This window comes from Corvus moneduloides, chromosome 26 (genome assembly GCF_009650955.1).
Source record: "Corvus moneduloides isolate bCorMon1 chromosome 26, bCorMon1.pri, whole genome shotgun sequence".
Classification (NCBI taxonomy): Eukaryota; Metazoa; Chordata; class Aves; order Passeriformes; family Corvidae; genus Corvus; species Corvus moneduloides.
The window spans coordinates 5,838,046-5,855,467 of record NC_045501.1 but is presented as its reverse complement, the minus strand read 5'-3'; the positions used below and the strand labels follow the sequence as shown (position 1 = coordinate 5,855,467).

At 48.0% G+C, this 17,422-nt stretch overlaps 1 long non-coding RNA gene across 1 annotated transcript; it reads left to right on the top strand.

Moving 5' to 3' along the window:
- Positions 1-6,959: 6,959 nt before the first annotated feature.
- LOC116435378 lies at positions 6,960-11,668 on the top strand. Its single transcript, XR_004236767.1, has 2 exons — positions 6,960-7,704; positions 10,703-11,668. It is a non-coding gene; the product is annotated as an uncharacterized LOC116435378 (long non-coding RNA).
- The last annotated feature ends 5,754 nt before the right edge of the window (positions 11,669-17,422 follow it).

Here is a 17,422-nt window from a genome sequence, read left to right as displayed (position 1 = left end):
GCGATACCAAAGCTCAGCCTCAGCACTGCCCTCCATGTTGTGATGGGAATGCCCAGCACTTACGGACATTTCTAGAAGAGGGGATAGTTTAGGACTGGGCTTTCACCTGCTAAAGCTCACGGCATGAACAGCTTAGAGCATCCCCAGCTTCCTGCATCCTTGCTGCCATCCTGGCAATCCCACACAAAGGGGAGCAATGCTGTGATTCAGATTAGGGAACCTGGAAAAAACCCAACATAGTAAACTAACACTAAACATCATTTCCATGTTGGTCAGGTCATTCCCTGGTTCACCAAGCAGCCCACAGGCATCACTACTGGCACAAGGAACAGGAACCTCTGGCCGCTTAGGGATTTGCCACACACACAGTTAATTTAAATGTCTCAGGCCTTCTGCCTGCTGTAGGGAAGAGGAAGGAAAGACTACAACCTTGTGAAAAGTATTTCTCAAGCTCCCCAAAAGACAGCTTTAGAAGAATTCTCCTTGAGGTTGGATCCACTAAAACCCCAGGACCATACCTGTGCCTAGCTCGCTGTTCCCCACCCACACTTCATGGAGCTGATGACCACGGCAGGTTTGCACAGCTCTGCCTTTGCTCCCAGAGAACGCCATTCCAGGGCTAATTCAGGGCCATTTCTGGGCTATTTCCCTGTTTTTCTGGTCTCCTTTCAAACTTTCATCCTGTCTCTCGTCTTGTCTTGCATTTCTCACACCTCTCCTCCCAGTGTGGGGGGTGTGCAAACATATTACACATCCTGGAGCAGATGAACCCCCTGTGGTCTCTCCCAACCTTACACAGTCTGTGATTTTGTGATTCTGCTCTCCTTTTCCCAAACCATCAAACTGTCCTTGTACAGAAGCCCCTTGAATTCTGGCAGCTTCTCCCTTGCTTTTCTTTTCTGGGTGCGATGAGGTGCTATTGGGAAGCACAGGCAGCATGGCACAAATCTGCCACCTTCAAGTCAAAAATGCCTTGCCCAAAGTACCTTCCATGGGACCTGTTGCTCCCTTACTCAAAGCCCAGTCTTCAGTGTAGCTCACCTCACTGCACTGGATCTGGGAAGTCTCACTCCCACTTTGAATTTGGATGACAATGCAGAGATGGTGGAAGGATGTGGCATTGGTTTCCTGCTGATGGGTTATTTTGGAGCTTGGGAAATAAACAGAAAGAGACAAAACATTAAATTCTCATGATAAAACTTGCCTTCCTTTGCCTTAGTCCAGCTGCCTACATGGTGTTGCCATTTCTCAGGCTTTTTCTTCTTTCTTTTAGTCCCCATTTGTTGCAATGTGACAAGAAAATAACTTTCTATTACAGAATTGGCCCTTGTCACTTTGTCCATGTCAAAATGCTCTTTTTCCCCTGACCTCATGTTTTTTCCCCATTTTCCTTCAAATTTACTCCTTTTGTCCCTGGGACAGTCTTCCTGTGAATCCAGACAACTTCAAGGGAATGATTCCACTTAAAAATATCCTAGAGGAACGAATTCTAAGCCTTTTTTGTCATAGATTGTTTTGTGTGGGTCTTCTGCAAGTTATTCCAAACTCAACAGAAAAGAATTACCTGTCTCATTCCCTGAGGAATAATTTCAGGCAGGTAATGAATTGCTTGGGAAATGACTCTGGAAGGTGCCGAAGGCCTCCAACAGAACAGCCTCCAGCTCTGTGCTATTAATGCTCCTCCTGAAATGTGTCAAAACTCTGCCAGCCCTCACTGTGTCTGCTCCGGGGACACTGCCTTGTGACCAGGAAAATGTGAAGGCATTGTGGAAAGACTGCCCAGATCAGGGCTCAAGGAAAACATCTCCCAAAGGCCAGGGAGCTCTGGCAGAGCTGCTGGGCTCACACAGGGAGCCCTCTGTGCTGTGCTGGGGTGACAGTGGCCCTCAGCACTTCAGGCTGTGTCTGTGGAACCCACCAGGCTGTGTGCCATAGTCCGTGGGGCAAAGACCCACTCAGCTGCATCAGCCCCTGTAGTGACTGTGGGCTCAGCCAGCTGGAATCCCAGAGTCATCCCCTGGAGTGATCCCTCTGAACTGGGCACTGCTGAGGCAACCCAAATCCTGTGGTCAGTTCTGGGCACCTTGTGACATTACAGACATTGAGGGGCTGGAGTGTGTCTGGGGAAGGGAACTGAGACGGAGAAGGGACTGGAGCCCCAGGAGCGGCTGAGGGAGCTGGAAAGGGGCTCAGCCTGGAGCAAAGGAGGCTCAGGGGGAACCTTGTGGCTCTGCACAACTCCCTGACAGGAGGGGGCAGCCGGGGGTGGGAATCAGGCTCTGCTCCCAGGGAACAGGGACAGGAGAAGTGGAAACAGCTTCAAGTTGCACCAGGGAGGTTTAGGTTGGATATTAGGGAAAATTTCTTCACCCAAAGGGTTGTCCTGGCACAGGCTGCCCAGGGCAGTGGTGGAATCACTGTCCCTGAAGTGTTCACAAAATATGTGGATGTGGCACTTGGGAGTATGGTTCAGGGGTGGATCTGGCAGTGCTGGCTTAATAGTGGGACTCATTAGTCTTAGAGGACCTTTCCAACCTGAACAATTCTGTGATTCATGATCCCACACTGGTGCAGGCAGTGGGTTTCCTTCTCCCATCCTCTCTCCTTTGTCCATCAATGAGGCAGATCTGGCTGAATAGTGAGGGTTTTTTTCTCCTTAGCTCTCTGGATCCGCTCCCTCCCTGACTCACAGAGAGGATCCACTTGCTGCCAGATCCATCACAGGGGAGACAAGTGGGAACATGGGATCCTCCTCTGGCAGTGCCCAGCATCTCCCTGCCCACAGCACCAAGATTATAGTCAAACCTTGAAAAACAAACCAGCTTTCCACCATGAGGGTCAGTGAGGCAGAAGAGGAGCCCTACAGCTGCAGGTGCTGAACATGGAGCAGCAGAATCCCAGAACCACAGAATTAGCTGAGTTGGAAGGGACCCACAAGGATCGTGTAGTCCAACTCCTGCTGGTGGGCACTGCAGCAGTGACTGAACCCCAGGGTGGCTTGAGGTGCATGGGGCACCTGCATCCTGTGTCCTGTCCCACTGATGAAGCTGGTGGTCCCAGTGCACTGAACAGCACCGTACTCTGTGGGATCTGCTCCTGCTGGATGCTGCTGAACCAAAATAACTCCCTGTTTTTCCCAGCCAGTGCTGAGCTGGGATGTATTTGGGAAGGCAGCAGAGACACTGTGACAGATGGCCAAGAAAGCAAATGCTGTTTTTTATGTCACCTCCATGTTTCCTCCTCTGCTGTCTCCTGTGCTGGAGGCGGTGTTTGGGGATGGGATGTGCTGCCAGCACACGCAGAAGGTGGAGCAAGGTGCTGGCCACCTCACACACATTTCTCCCCTAGGTTTCTGATGCTTTGTGACCTTCATCAAAGCCTTCACCTACAGAAATTCGTGCCAAAGAAGGGGCTCGGAAGTGGGCTGATGCTTGAGCGGAGTGTTTGCTCTTGCAGAGCTCCCTGGTTGTGAGCCCTGCTCAGAACCTCCTGCAGTGGCACTGGCCCAGGTTGTTTGCTCTGCTCCAAAGTGCTAGATAGGCCAGGAGAACTTGGCCCGGGGATCCTCCTGCCAGCTGGTGACCAGTCCTGGCTCTTCTCCTATGGGCTCAATGCCAGCTGCATGTAGAGGACCCTGAGCAAGCCAGAGCTTTGATAAAAGTCTGTTTCTGAAACAAGGCTGTGTTGGACAGGGCCTAGAGCAACCTGGTCTAGCGGAAGGTGACCCTACCGATGGCAGGGGCTGGAACTGGATGGCCTTTCAGGTGCCTTCCCACTCAAATCATCCCATGATTCCATGAAACTCTTCAATGTGCTGCAGCCTCTCCTCCCCCTTTGCACATGTCACTCAGGATCTTTGGGCAAGAGACCTCTCTCCTCCCCTCCTGGGGCACAAACATCATGGCAGTGTTATGGAGGGCTGGACTAGTGAGAGATGAAGCCCCGGATCCCTGACATCCAGTGAGAATTCAGCAGGAAGGGCACACTCAGCAAGAGAAGAGGAGCACAGGGAAGCTGGTGACTGTGAACTGCTGTCCCTTGGGTTGTACCTTGGAGGAAGCAGGAGCAGCCTTGCACAGGGACACAGGCATGAACCCACCAGACTGTGTGGGTGGCTGCTGCCCCACCCTTGGGCTCTGTTGCCCGGCAGGAGGAGACGCTTCTGCCGCCATCTCAGCTGTCAGGATCCAGCTCCTTTCTCAACCTGCCTGGTGCAGAAGGAGTGACTGACACTGCTGTTGGCACGGCCTCTATCTGCCTCCTGTTCTGCCATGTTGCATTTGGCAATTCTCCCCCTTCTCCCTCTGTTTTTCCACGAGGAGAGCTCACAGTCCTCTGCCTTGGCAGCAGGTAGACAGACAAGAAGGGCTGGACAGATACATGGTCTCAGAGGCTCTCCTGTCTCTCCCTGCCTGTGATGGACAGAGCCTCCCTGAGTTCAGGGATCCCTGAATTCAGATCCCTGAATTCAAGGTCATGGCATTGAGCAGCGGGGATCACTGGTGTTTGAGGCACTTTTCCTAAGATAAGAGAAACCAAATTCTGAGAGGCTGGTGAAAAATCAACAAAAAAAAAAAAAAAAATCAAAAGGTGACAGTTATGAACTGGTCTCATTTCCATTGTGTGCTGGGAGCCCTCGTAGACTTAGGGAGCCCCAAAGGGCTCAGCATAGCAGCTTCCATGTTCCCAGCCCTGAGGAGCAGGAGACCACAAGTGAAGGGTGAGCAGCTCTGCTTTGGACTGGTGTGCTGGGCTCTGCTCCCTGCCTCCTCAAAGCCCTCCAGGAGTAACTCAAGCCCCATTTAGAGATAGTTCAGGAGAGTAAAGCAATAGAGACAGCTGTGGGCGGATAGGGAGGTGACACAGGACAGAAGTAATGACAGGAAAATTCTGTGGAGAAGCCGCCCAAAGTAGGGAGAGGCAGAGAGGAGCTGGTCTGCACCCACACACCCAGGCCCAGTCTGGAGCAGGAGCATTGAAATGGAAATTACTTTCTATTTACAGTTCCAACATCCTCCCTGCTCCCCCCAGGAGCAAGACTGGGGCCTTCCCTGCCTGTCTTGGGTGACTCTGTGGAGGGAGCAGAAGGATGCTGGCACTCTGTGCCACAGACAGGTGTGTGGGGGGAACAGGGATGCTCTGAGGCTTTCGGGAGCACGCTCAGCTTTCTCATCCTCTCCAGACAGCACAGACCTGTAACAGTGAGCAGCCTGCTCATAGTTAAACACACACTCTGCCGTTGCCACCTCCCTGGGCCACTCCACAGTCATCCAGGGGCTCAGGAACAAGGACACATAGGGGTGGGCAGATCCACAGCTTCCTCCAAGTGGCACAAGAGGCCAGGAAGGTATTTCAGACCTCCCTAGAAAAGCCTGGTCATTATTCTGCAGCATTATTCTGCTGTGCAGGGAGACATATGTGGGAGTGCATAAAAGCAATGCCAACCCATGTCCAGGCTTCTTTTACCCACAGAGGCAGCACTGGCAGCAGAAAAGAAACTCATTCCTGTGTTGTACCTGCCTGGCCCCAGGGGAATAACTCAGTGCTATAAGAGCCAGGCCCCAGCATCTGCAGCAGGTGCCAGGGAGCAGGAGCTGAGGCTCTGTGCCAGGAGCCAAAACCCTCCCTTGAGCTGCTCAGTGGGCCCTGGAGCTCAGCCTCCTGGACACAGAGCATGGAGCAGTATCAGGGATCACAGGGATGTGCCCCCGGGTGATGGGTCCTTTGAGAGCAGGGCTGCGAGGACACAGAGCTTGGGGACAGCACCCAGATCTTCATCTTTCTCCATGCTGGCACACACAAAGGACAACAGCCCCAGTCCTGGAAGAGGTACATACCACTTGTGCTTCACTCTTCAAGGATGTCATGGTTTCGCATAGTTTGGGTTTTTAGTTAAAGAGGGCTCCATCAGCCATGGAAGTGATTCTCTTGCAAAGAGGTGCTTACAGATTCCTCTAGACCCAACAGAACCAATCAAGTGGCTGGTTTGAATATTGGCAACTTTGTTAAGCCACTTAAGAAGCTTGACACGCCTCTGTGATCCACATTCAAGAACGAACAAAACCCGGGAAAGCTCTCTTGTTTCTGGCTTTCAGATAGATAACTGGGGGCCCGCAGCGCGGCCCACAGGGCTGGGCTGGGCCCTGCTTGGCATGGCTTGGCTGAGATCTCAGCCGCTTCTGCTCGCTGGTGAATCGTGCCACAACCGGGCCAGGAGACACTTGAGAGACAGAGAAGTGGGTATTTGCTTTATTCGGTGCGCCGGCTGTGTGGGGATCGCTCCTCCAAACACACACACCTGGTGCTCTCTACAACACAGTATGATGGGCTAAATTATGAATATTCATCACATTCCTTGGGACAGGTGTGGTTATACAAATTATTTATCGGAAGTCATTAGCATATGGGCCACACATGCGCTGTGTGTCCTGGTGGTCGCGCTGAGGAAGACCTCTCCTCTTCCTCGGGGGTCTTCTCTGATGAAGGCCAGTAGTCATCCTCTCATGAACTTTTCACCTTTCTCCCTGGGCATGCGTAGTCCTTTGAGGAATGATTCAGCGGTCTCGGAGATGATCCTTGTCCCCTCTATCTTGACAAGATTAGGGTGAATTTGGCTTCTCAGGCGTTGTAATTAACATCTTCTGTCTGAAGTAACATTTTCTGTCTCCTAATAGTTAACTTGTGCTTCCATGAGTTAGTTACTGACTGCCCCTTCTTCAATCCCCCCTTTTCTTTGGTTATTTGTAATTCTTTACAAATCTTGCATGTCTTTAAAGTAAGAACCCATCTCTATTTTATTTCTAAGTTTATGCTTTTGTCATTGAGCATAAGCATCGCGATTCTAAGTACATAAGATCATACAACAGTAACTGCTAATACAAACAGTAAGTAAGAATGCAATAACACAAACAGCTATTACAAACAATTGTTTAAGCCAGGATAAGTTGGGTAACCATGATGTAAGTTTGTTTCATACCTCTTTAAGGCTTCAAGAAGTCTCATCTAAGGTGATTTGATGCAATGTTCACTTTGGATAAATAATTTTAACAGTTTTCTGGGTATGACTATGAGACCTTTTTATCTTAGCCCACCCATCTGTGCTCATTTTTTTTAAATTTTGTATCTAATTTAAATCATAATTAGAGTTAGGGCTTAGATCTGAACTCTACTGGCCACTGCCTTTGCTGTTTTGTCTGCCATAGCATTTCCCAGTTCAGGGATAGTGTTACCCTGGGAGTGTCCCTTACAATGCATTATAGCCACTTTGGAAGGTTTTACCACTGCTTCCAGTAACTGCATGATTGCAGTAGCATGCTTGATTTCTTTCTTCTGTGAGGTTCATAAATCTCTTTCTTTCCAGATAGCCCCATGAGCGTGTACCACCCCAAAAGCATACCTTGAATCAGTCCAAATGTTGATAGGTTTTCCTTTGGCTAATGCCAAGGCTCAAGTTAGGGCTGTTATTTCAGCCTTTTGAGCTGATGTCCCCACAGGTAACGGTTTTGCCTCAATGACAGCGTCTGAGGTTGTAACTGCATACCCAGCGAGCCGCTTACCATCCTTGACATAACTGCTTTCATCAGTGAACCAGTTGTCTACATTTTCTAGCCGAGAGTCCTTTAGGTCCAGGCGGCTGGAGTCAGCTGCCTCCATGGTTTCAATGCAGTCATGCTGTACAGGCTCCTCAGCAGCCTTGCCCTGGAGGTAGGCTGCTGGGTTTAAAACGTTGGCTACTTGGCTACTCACATCCTCAGATTCTGCTAGGACAGCTTGGTGTTTGAGGAAGCGAGATGGGCTTAACCAGTGATTTCCTTTCTGTGTGAGCACTGCTGACACTGTGTGAGAGACAAAAACAGTTCTCTGCTGGCCCAGTGTGAACTTGAGGGCTTCCTCTATGTTCAGGGTCCCAGCTGCCACTGCACGCAGGCAGGTGGGCTCTCCTTGGCTGACCACGTCCAGCTGCTTGGAGAAATAAGCCACTGGCCTTTTGTATGGTCCCAGCTTCTGTGCCAAAAGTTCCAGCACCAGTCCTTGTCTCTCATGTGAAAACAACAGAAAAGGTTTAGTGACATCTGGTATGCCCAATGCTGGAGCTTGCATTAACTCACGTTTCAGAGTTACAAATGCATTATTAGTCCCTGGTGTCCAGCATAGGTGAGTTCCCCCAGTCTCTTTTAGGAGTTGGTATAAAGGTTTCACAATTAGTCCATAGTTGTAAATCTAGAATCTACACCATCCTGTCATTCCCAGAAAGGTTCTAAGTTCTTTGGTTGTGGTTGGCCTGGGCATTTGACAAATTGCCTCTTTCCTGTTGTCTCCCGAGGCTCTCTCCCCTCTTGCTAGTTTATACCTTCGATATGTAACATTCTGGAGGACTAGCTGAGCCTTTTCAGGGGAGACTCTAGATCTACTTAGTCCCAGAAAATTTAAAAGACTTACAGTCTAGTTCTTGTAGTCTTCACGGGTCCTTGTTGCTATCAGCAGATCATCGACGTACTGCAGAAATGTACCTTCTCTAAGTGGCGGTGTCCAGGCTTCCAGTTCCTTGGCTAATTGATTTCCAAATATCATGGCTCTTGAATCCTTGTGGCAATACAGTCCATGTGAGCTGACTTTTTCTCCCTGTTCTGGGGTTTTTCCATTCAAAGGCAAAAAATTCCTGACTGCTTTCAGCTAATGGCAGACAAAAGAGAGCATCTTTTAAATCTAAAACTGAAAATCACACTCAGTCACTTTGTAATTTTGTGAGTAAAGTGTCCTCAGGTCCTGAACTAATCAATAACTTTCATTTGGCTTTTGTACTGGTAGAATTGGGGTATTGCAGGAAGATCTACACTTTCTCAACAACCTCTGATTAATAAATTTCGTAATTATTGGTTCTATTCTTACTCATGGTCCATGCCTTAGTGTATATTGTTTAATTGACACTGGTTGTGCCCCTTCCAGTAGTTCAATAATCACTGGGGGAGCCCGTTTTGATCTCTCTGGAATTTCAACATCTTCTACTAATGGGATCACTTGATTTGTTATTTTACTATCTATGGGTATTTCTCTTTCCTTTATCTAATCTTAGTGGTTTAACTTACACTTTTAAAGTCCTAGTCAGGTATCTTCAGGAGGCTTCTTTGGTTGTAGCTTCTTTCTACAGTTTTTGTTATAATAATATTCTTACTCTGCTGTATAATTCTATACAGTATGAAGGATTAGTTTTTATGATACAAAACTAACACACAAAACATTTTCATACAAAGTGTTCTCATGCAAACATATCTTTACATTAGGGCTATGCTCTGTTTTCCAGGAGACGGATTATAGCACTCTTGTCATTTAATCTTGACACAAATTACAAACTGTGGCTTTATTTTTCGGTGGGATTAAAAATGAAATGAATTCTCTTTCAAATGTAGGGGTTTTTTTTTTTGGTTTTTTTTTTTTTTTGGTGAATAAATTGCTTTCATTCCATTCTGCACCTACAACTGAGATTGCAGAATGTGCTATAAATAGGAGGGGTGAGGAAAAGTTAAAACATCTTCTTAAGACATATGGCATGAGATTGAACAGCACTTTAGTTTGAGAGCTGGTAGAAGGCTTTTCTATATCCCTCTTGGTTTAGGAAGGGAGATTCAATCATTTCTCATGTAGCATTTGCTTGTGATTTGTCAAGATTTTTTAATTCACTAATTAGAAAATCCAAAAAATTTAGCCAGATTATAATAATTTTGAAGCCTTCTGAGGCAGAACTGGGAAGGTTAGTCCATATTTGTAGGATTTCAAATATGTGTAAATTCTTATACCAACTCTGAGGATAATATTGGTTGAGACAAATTATACATCTATAAGACCTTAACCACACCATTTTTCAGTAAAAAAACAAAACAAGTTAGACAAAAATTAAACTCAAGAATATGTAGAATGCTTTAACTACTATTTGATCTTTCACTAAGTCACTTGCAATGAAAACACAAACAAATTACAAACATTAACCAACTGACAATGCGAGCAATTATGGTGACACTTTAAATTTCATTGGTTTTCACACAGCTCCATCTCATGTGTTGGTAGATGCCTAGAAAAGAAAAGTGAAAATTTGGCCCACTAGACTGATTATTAAGAAGTAAAACTTTTTGGGGCTAACACAAAGTGACAGTGAAGCAATGATCATCACACATTTAGGTGTGATTTTGCTGCTTGCAGTTTCCTTGCTCTCAAACTGCTTTCTTTATCTTTGATGTCGGGACATTTGACATTCCTAGAAAAAAGAAACAAACTTCCCCCCCCCCCCCCCCCCAAAAAAAAAGAAAAATATGTTTGAGTGAAACAAGAGTTTAATTGCATTAACTTATTCAAGTGGAGTTTTAGTTTTTATTCTATGAAGTGCTTGTGTCACCACTTTGATTGTCTCCCACAGGTTTTCAGTGGGGTTTCTTCCAATTGATTCTTCAGTGGAGGGAGTGAGACTGCTTTGAAAAGTTTTGCAAGAGTTGCAGTCGTGAATCAGGCATTTGGATTGCCTTTTTTTTTTTTTTTTTCTTTCTCCTCAGGGTTTTAGTAGGCTTCTGCTTTTCACCCTGGAGCAGTTGGCCTTATCAGTCTGCTCTTTTTGTTCTAGTGATTTTCCTTTTGGACAAGATCAAGTTCGGCAGCAAGCAATGCTACTGCCTAAAACCCCCTTCTCTCTCTCTTTTTTTTTTTCTTTCTTCAGGGTTTCTCTACAGCCCCTGCAGATGAGGCTGCATGACAAATACCTGGGCCTGCACAGGGACAACACTATCCCCACAAGGCTGCAGGATTAGAATCTGCCAATTCTAGTTCTCCACAATAATCCACAGACTGGTGGCGAGGCTCCCTACAAGCTAGGAGCTCGTCTCAGAACTGAAACCTGCCAATTTTGGCTTTTCACAACAAAACCTGCCAATGGCACAGGGGCACGGGTCCCCTCCAAACAGCAGCCTTTCAGCTCTGCACAAGCACCACATAACAGGAGCCTTACAGCTCCGCACAAAGTACCAAGCAGAAAAGGGAACTAAACACCCAAACCTATTCATCACAATGTCCACAATTCTTACAACTTCTGCCATCACCTTTGCCATTGCTTTCGCCTTTTCCTCATCTCTTCTTACATACACTTGCTGTACTTTTCTAACCAGTTCCTCTCAAATTTCTCACTATTCTCTGCCATTCTCCCCTTACTCTAACATTATCTGCACTTTCATTGCTCTTTCTAGTCTGATACCAAGCTCTCTCCTCTGGCAGCTTGGACACCACCCACTCCATCTAGTAGAAGTACAATACCACTTTCTAATACATGTACACAAATACAAGCTTCACAACTGTTTTCATACACTAAACACGGGATTTCAAAAGGGAAATCAGATGGAGCTACATTAGAAAGGTGTTGGGGGTCTGGATGTTTTCAATTCAATAGCTAACATTTTTTCTCCTCTAAAATCCACCCCACTTCGGACAGGAAGGTTGAATTCCAAAGCAACGCTTGATATGATTTATCCTCGTTCACTCTTTGCCAAACGCTTCGCTTTTCTCTGGCCAAGCCCGTGGCCGGGGTACGGAACCGCAGATAGAGCCCCTCACTCGCTCCGCACTTTGACAGCACGTCTCATCCACTCTCACTCACACAGCAGCAGAATAGCAACAGACAAAACACAAAGAGCCGTACAATAGCGCCTAACAGCAGGGTCCAACCCCTTAAAGGGGTCCAACCCCTTTAAAAGTCGGGGTCCAACCCCTTAAAAGTACTTTTCCTCTTGCCCAGGACTAATTTTGGGAGACCCAGTCTTCCTCGGGACTTTCAACCCACCCTCAGGGACTCGAACCCTGGACCTGCAGGTATTTTGTGTTTCAAAGGAACAGCAAATCCCTTAATTTGGTGCAGATGGTCCTTGTCTGCCCCCGCCGTGAGCCAAAGGACAGCTGAGCTCCCCCTGAAAATTCAGGGTCGCGACTGGGAGGTCCGCTTACCCCTGGATCCGGCAGCCGGGCAGAGAGGGTCCCATCTCAGGGTGCCAGATGAATCACACTGCAACCGGGCCAGGAGACACTAGAGAGACAGAGTCAGAGAAGTGGGTATTTGCTTTATTCGGCGCGCCGGCTGTGTGGGGATCGCTCCTCCAAACACACACACCTGGTGCTCTCTACAACACAGTATTATGGGCTAAATTATGAATATTCATCACATTCCTTGGGACAGGTGTGGTTATACAAATTATTTATCGGAAGTCATTAACATATGGGTCACGCATGTGCTATGTGTCTTGGTGGTCGCACAGGAGGAAGGCCTCTCCTCTTCCTCGGGGGTCTTCTCTGATGAAGGCCAGTAGTCATCCTCTCATGAACTTTTCACCTTTCTCCCTGGGCATGCGTAGTCCTTTGGGGAATGATTCAGCAGTCTCTGAGATGATCCTTCTCCCCTCTATCTTGACAAGATTAGGGTGAATTCGGCTTCTCAGGCTTTGTAATTAACATCTTCTGTCTGAACTAACATTTGCTGTCTCCTAATAGTTAACTTGTGCTTATATGAGTTAGTACTGACTGCCCCTTCTTCACTGGACACCCGGCGCAGCCCCCTCAGTGCGGGCTGGGCTGGCCGGGAGACAGCCACCCTGGAGCCGTGCAACCCTGTTCCATCTGCGGCCCTGCTCCATGCAGGTGGCCCCTGCAGCCCTGCTCTGTGCAGGCAGCTCTGCGGCGCGGCTTGGCCCAGCTGGCCCTTGCCTAGTGCGGCTGAAATTCATCTGAGGCCGCTGCCCAGCAAAGATTATGTGACCAACAGCGATAAGCGAATTCCAGCTGCAAGGCCCGGGTGAGATGTACCCTTTTAGTGCTGTAAGATTCCTCCAGAGCAGATGAAGCCTGCAGACATCAATCTTCTCCCAAGTCAGAGGAGAAGGAAAAGTGAGGACACGTAAAGAAAACACCATAGGGACACCGAAGTCAGTGAAGAAGGAAAAGCCAAAGCCCAGAGAGAGGAGAAAGAGGAGATGCTTTGAACCTAGAAGCTGAAACTCTTTTGTAAGGCTATGGTGATGGACTATGATACATCAGAGTACCTGTTGTAATTTCATGAAGCATAGCGGGGTGGAGCGTTCAAATTGCAATTGTGAGCAAAAGTACCTGTGCTGAAATGAGCAAATGTTGAAGTAGCTGTAATTTGATGAGAAGCTTGAACAGAGAGATATGAAAGTGATGAGGACCCTTGCTCCCAGGGAAGGAGAAAACCTCTGTTCCTAGAGATGAAGATGCTCCCAGAGATGGGTGAAGAGAACCTTTGCTTCTGAACAGCTCATCCTTAAAATGGTACCCCAGTAGCTCAAGACTGAACCCTCAAAAGCAGTTGTGGGGAAAGCTCTAAGTCAAGGGAAGTCGAAGTGCGAGCAGAGAACCAACCCGGGCGGCTGTCTTGCTGTAACATTGAAGCCATGAGAGAACTTTTTCTTGTGGAGATGTCTCCATAGCATGAGCAAGAGAGACTCCTCTCCCTAAGTGAGCTGAAGAAAGACTAGTATAGAGGTGGTAAACTGACTGGAAAAATCCCAAGTTTTGTCTCTTTACATTGTCAGTGGGAGAAGAGAAGAGAGGTGGGGGGAAGAGAAGTGTTCTGAAGGTTTAGTCTGATTTTTTTCTTTTAGTTCTGCTAATAAACTTCTTTATATTCTTTAAAGTTTTGTGCCTGCTTTGCTTTCTTTTAATTCTTACAGAAGGAAAGTAAGTAAGTAATGGATTTTGAACCAAACCACTACAAAGGACTAGAAAGGTGGAACTGAAAAGAGATGATGAATCAGCAGGTGTGACAGGGTCAGTACTTTTGCACTCTTCAGTATCTATGCCTCTTTGTGGAACCAAAGCCATTGACAGGCTCCATGTAGGGTGAGAAGCCCTCACTAAGATCTCCTCATCAGCATTTTTCAGCTGCAGAACAATCCCTGATCTGCTTTTCCTGCTGAAGGAACTTGTACAAGCAGAGCTGGGCCATCCATCTCTGCCCTGTTACTCACGTGCTTCAAGAAGCAGCAGTGCCACAGGCAGTGCCAAGCCCCAAACCCTTCAGTTGGACCCAGTGTGCCTGTTCTCACCCCTAGGTGCTCAGCCTTGTGGTGAGGAAGAAGAGGCAAATTCCACACCTGTCTGCCCACTTTGGTTGGTGCAGGGCAGGCTCTGTTGTATTTCAGGGCAAGATTTCCCTGAATAATTCTCCTTGTCTGCCAAAATAGAATTAAAATTTGCTGCCAACCATCATGAGTCCTCTCCCCCTTCTTCCTCCCTCTCCTCTGGTTTTTTTTGACAATTTTCTGTATTAAGATAAATGAGTGATAATATCAAATTGTGCATTAAACACTGGTCCTTGCAGTCTGTGAAACAAGGAGCATGAGGGGATAGAGATTCCAGCTGTTGCTAGTTCATTCACATTTGGGTAGGTCAGCTTTTAAAGAATCTTCTCAGAACAATTCTTTCAGATTTCCTAAGGAGCCTATAACATGGAATTTTGTCAGAAAGCACTATCACAGAATCACACTATCATAGGACGGTTTGGGTTGGAAGGGATCTTACAGATCATCCCATTTTACCCCCTGCCATGGTCAGGGACACCTTCCACTATCCCAGGCTGCTCCAAGCCCCATCCAACTTGGCCTTGGACACTTCCAGGGATCCAGGGGCAGCCACAGCTGCTCTTGGCAACTCTGCCAGGGCCTCACCACTCTTATGGTAAAAATTTCTTCCACATATCAGTCTAAACCTACCCTCCTTCAGCTTAAGGCCATTTCCCTGTGTCCTGTGTTCCAGGCCCTTGTCCAAAGTCCCTCTCCAGCTCTCCTGGGGGCCCTGTGCTGTGGAAGGGGCTGTAAGGCCTCTCCAGAGCAGGCTGAATTACCTGTGCCAGTGAGGTCAAATTTAGAAATATATCCTCTGAGAGAAGGCAGGTCACAATCACCCCTCCCCCACCAGGTTCAGGAAAAAATAAATTTTCCTCAAAGGAAAGTGAAAGAGATAAAAACTATTTATTTACCAAACACATGGGAAAAGGATAATAATGCTAAATAATAAAACCCCTCGCCCTGCTGAGAGAAACCTGGGAAAATTTCAGAGTCCTTCCGTAGATCTCTCTCCCCTTCCTCGGAGCTGGGTCGTGGTGAGCCCACCTCCAGGGCCAAGGCCTCAGTGGAAAGTCCTCCCTATGTATTCTGACGTTGAAACTGTCCAGCAGAGAGAAAAGGGGAAAAAAACGAAGTCCCAGGAAAACAAAAGTTCAACTCTCTGAAGGAAAAAGAGCTGAGGAAAAAAACTGCCGAAAGCTGTCTGGAAAGAAAAGCAAGCTGGGTGCTTCCCTTCCCTCCCGCTCTCCTGCTGCAGCTGAAAAAAAGTCTCTATATCTATGTGACCTTGTGTCTTGATTTGAAAGACAGGTGTCTGCTAAGGAAGGCAGGAGCCTCCCTTGGAATGGCAGATGCAACCCCCCTCCCTTCCGAGTTATTATAATTTTGAGATCAAGGGGCTTTCAGGCAAAGATGTGGGAAATAGGAATAACAGTTCTTTACTATATATATATATCTATATGTATATAACCAGTCCAACAAAACAGCAATAACTCTGGCAGTAACAGCAAACAATCACAAACCCAGTGCCAGCCTTCTCGGCTGTCAGGCCCTTTCCCCTCGGGTGCAGTTCCGCTCACAGCCGGCAGGGGCGCTGGCGGCTCCCGGTGAGCAGGGCAGGTGCGATGGTTCCCCCGCGGCTGCAGGGGGCGCTCCGGAGCGAGCTCGGGGAGCACGCGGCACTGGGGGCCTGGGATCCCGGGAAGGGATGGAACAAAGGCTTCACAAACCCCTGGGCAGCCGATCCCGGTGTCCGGCCGGACCCTCGGGAACAGCAGGCTGGAACGGCAGGGACGAGCACAAATCCCAGCTGGCAGACGAGATGTATCCAAACTCAGGAGCTGCGGTGGGAACCCCCAGGAGGTTTGGGCAGGCAGGGCATGAGGGGCTACAACGTAGCGAAGGCTCAAAGCAAGGGCAGGGGCAGGGCAGCCACAGCCTGGCTCTCAGTGGGGCAGGGAAGGCTGGCTTGGGATCCCGGGGTTTCTCTGGTAGGAGGAAAGCAGCTGAAGAAGCAGCCTCCCTCTCTGTCCAAACGCCGGGGACTGACTGTCCACACACCCAGGTGAAACAAAAGAGTAGCCAGATGCACCCCACCCTCAATGGCCAGGTCTTTTGTTTTTCTGAAGTACTCAGCAATTTTTCCCCCTAGCAACATGTATGGGGAAAATTCCTTTAACAGAAAAAAAACCCAGGAGAACTCCTAAAACCCCAACACCTTGAACAAGCTGCAAACTGCTTAAAAAAAGTTTTGCTCAGTTTTTCCTTCCTCCTCTCAGGCTCAGTTTAAAGGCATAGAAAGGTACAAAAATTAATTTCTGGGCATAGGGCAGCGATATGGGATACACATCATAAAGTCACCCCAAGACATTCCACCCCTTATCCCATATTGTTGGCTCAATGCCCAAACTAAGATATTCTAATTCTACATACACATTAATACATATACATATATATATACACAGCTATATACGGACAGTGACAATCAGCAAGCAGTGGTACCCAGGCATTCCACATTACAGTGGTTTTCACTCAACAATCAGATCTCCCTGCAGTACACAACGTGTTGTTCCATCTTTCTGCATTACCCACCATGTGCAACCAGGTCCCTGAGCAAAGACAACCCCACGGATGGGTTTGTCTGTACTCGAGGCAGAATTTATCCACACAGTCTTTCCTAACAGACCGCTGGCATGCACTACTGGGACCTTATCTCCATCTACTGTATGCAGGGATTCAGATTGGGCTGGACCAGCTCTTTTGGTGGAACTTCGGGTGTTAACTAACCAGGTGGCCTTTGCTAGATTCTGTTCCCAATTTTTGAAAGTTCCCCCACCCAGTGCCTTCAAAGTGGTTTTCAACAATCCACTGCCCCGTTCCACTTTGCCTGCAGCTGGTGCATGGTAAGGGATGTGGTACACCCACTCAGTGCCATGTTCCCTAGCCCAGGTGTTTACAAGGCTGTTTTTGAAATGAGTCCCATTGTCAGACTCGATTCTCTCAGGGGTGCCATGCCTCCAAAGGACTTGCTTTTCCAGGCCCAGGATGGTGTTCCGGGCAGTAGCGTGAGGCACAGGGTAGGTCTCCAGCCATCCTGTGGTGGCTTCTACCATTGTGAGCACATAGCGCTTGCCTTGGCGGGTTTGAGGCAGTGTGATGTAATCAATCTGCCAGGCCTCCCCATACTTGTATTTGGACCATCGCCCACCATACCACAGAGGCTTCACCCGCTTGGCCTGCTTGATCGCAGCGCATGTCTCACAATCATGGATAACCTGGGAGATACTGTCCATGGTTAGATCCACCCCTCGGTCTCG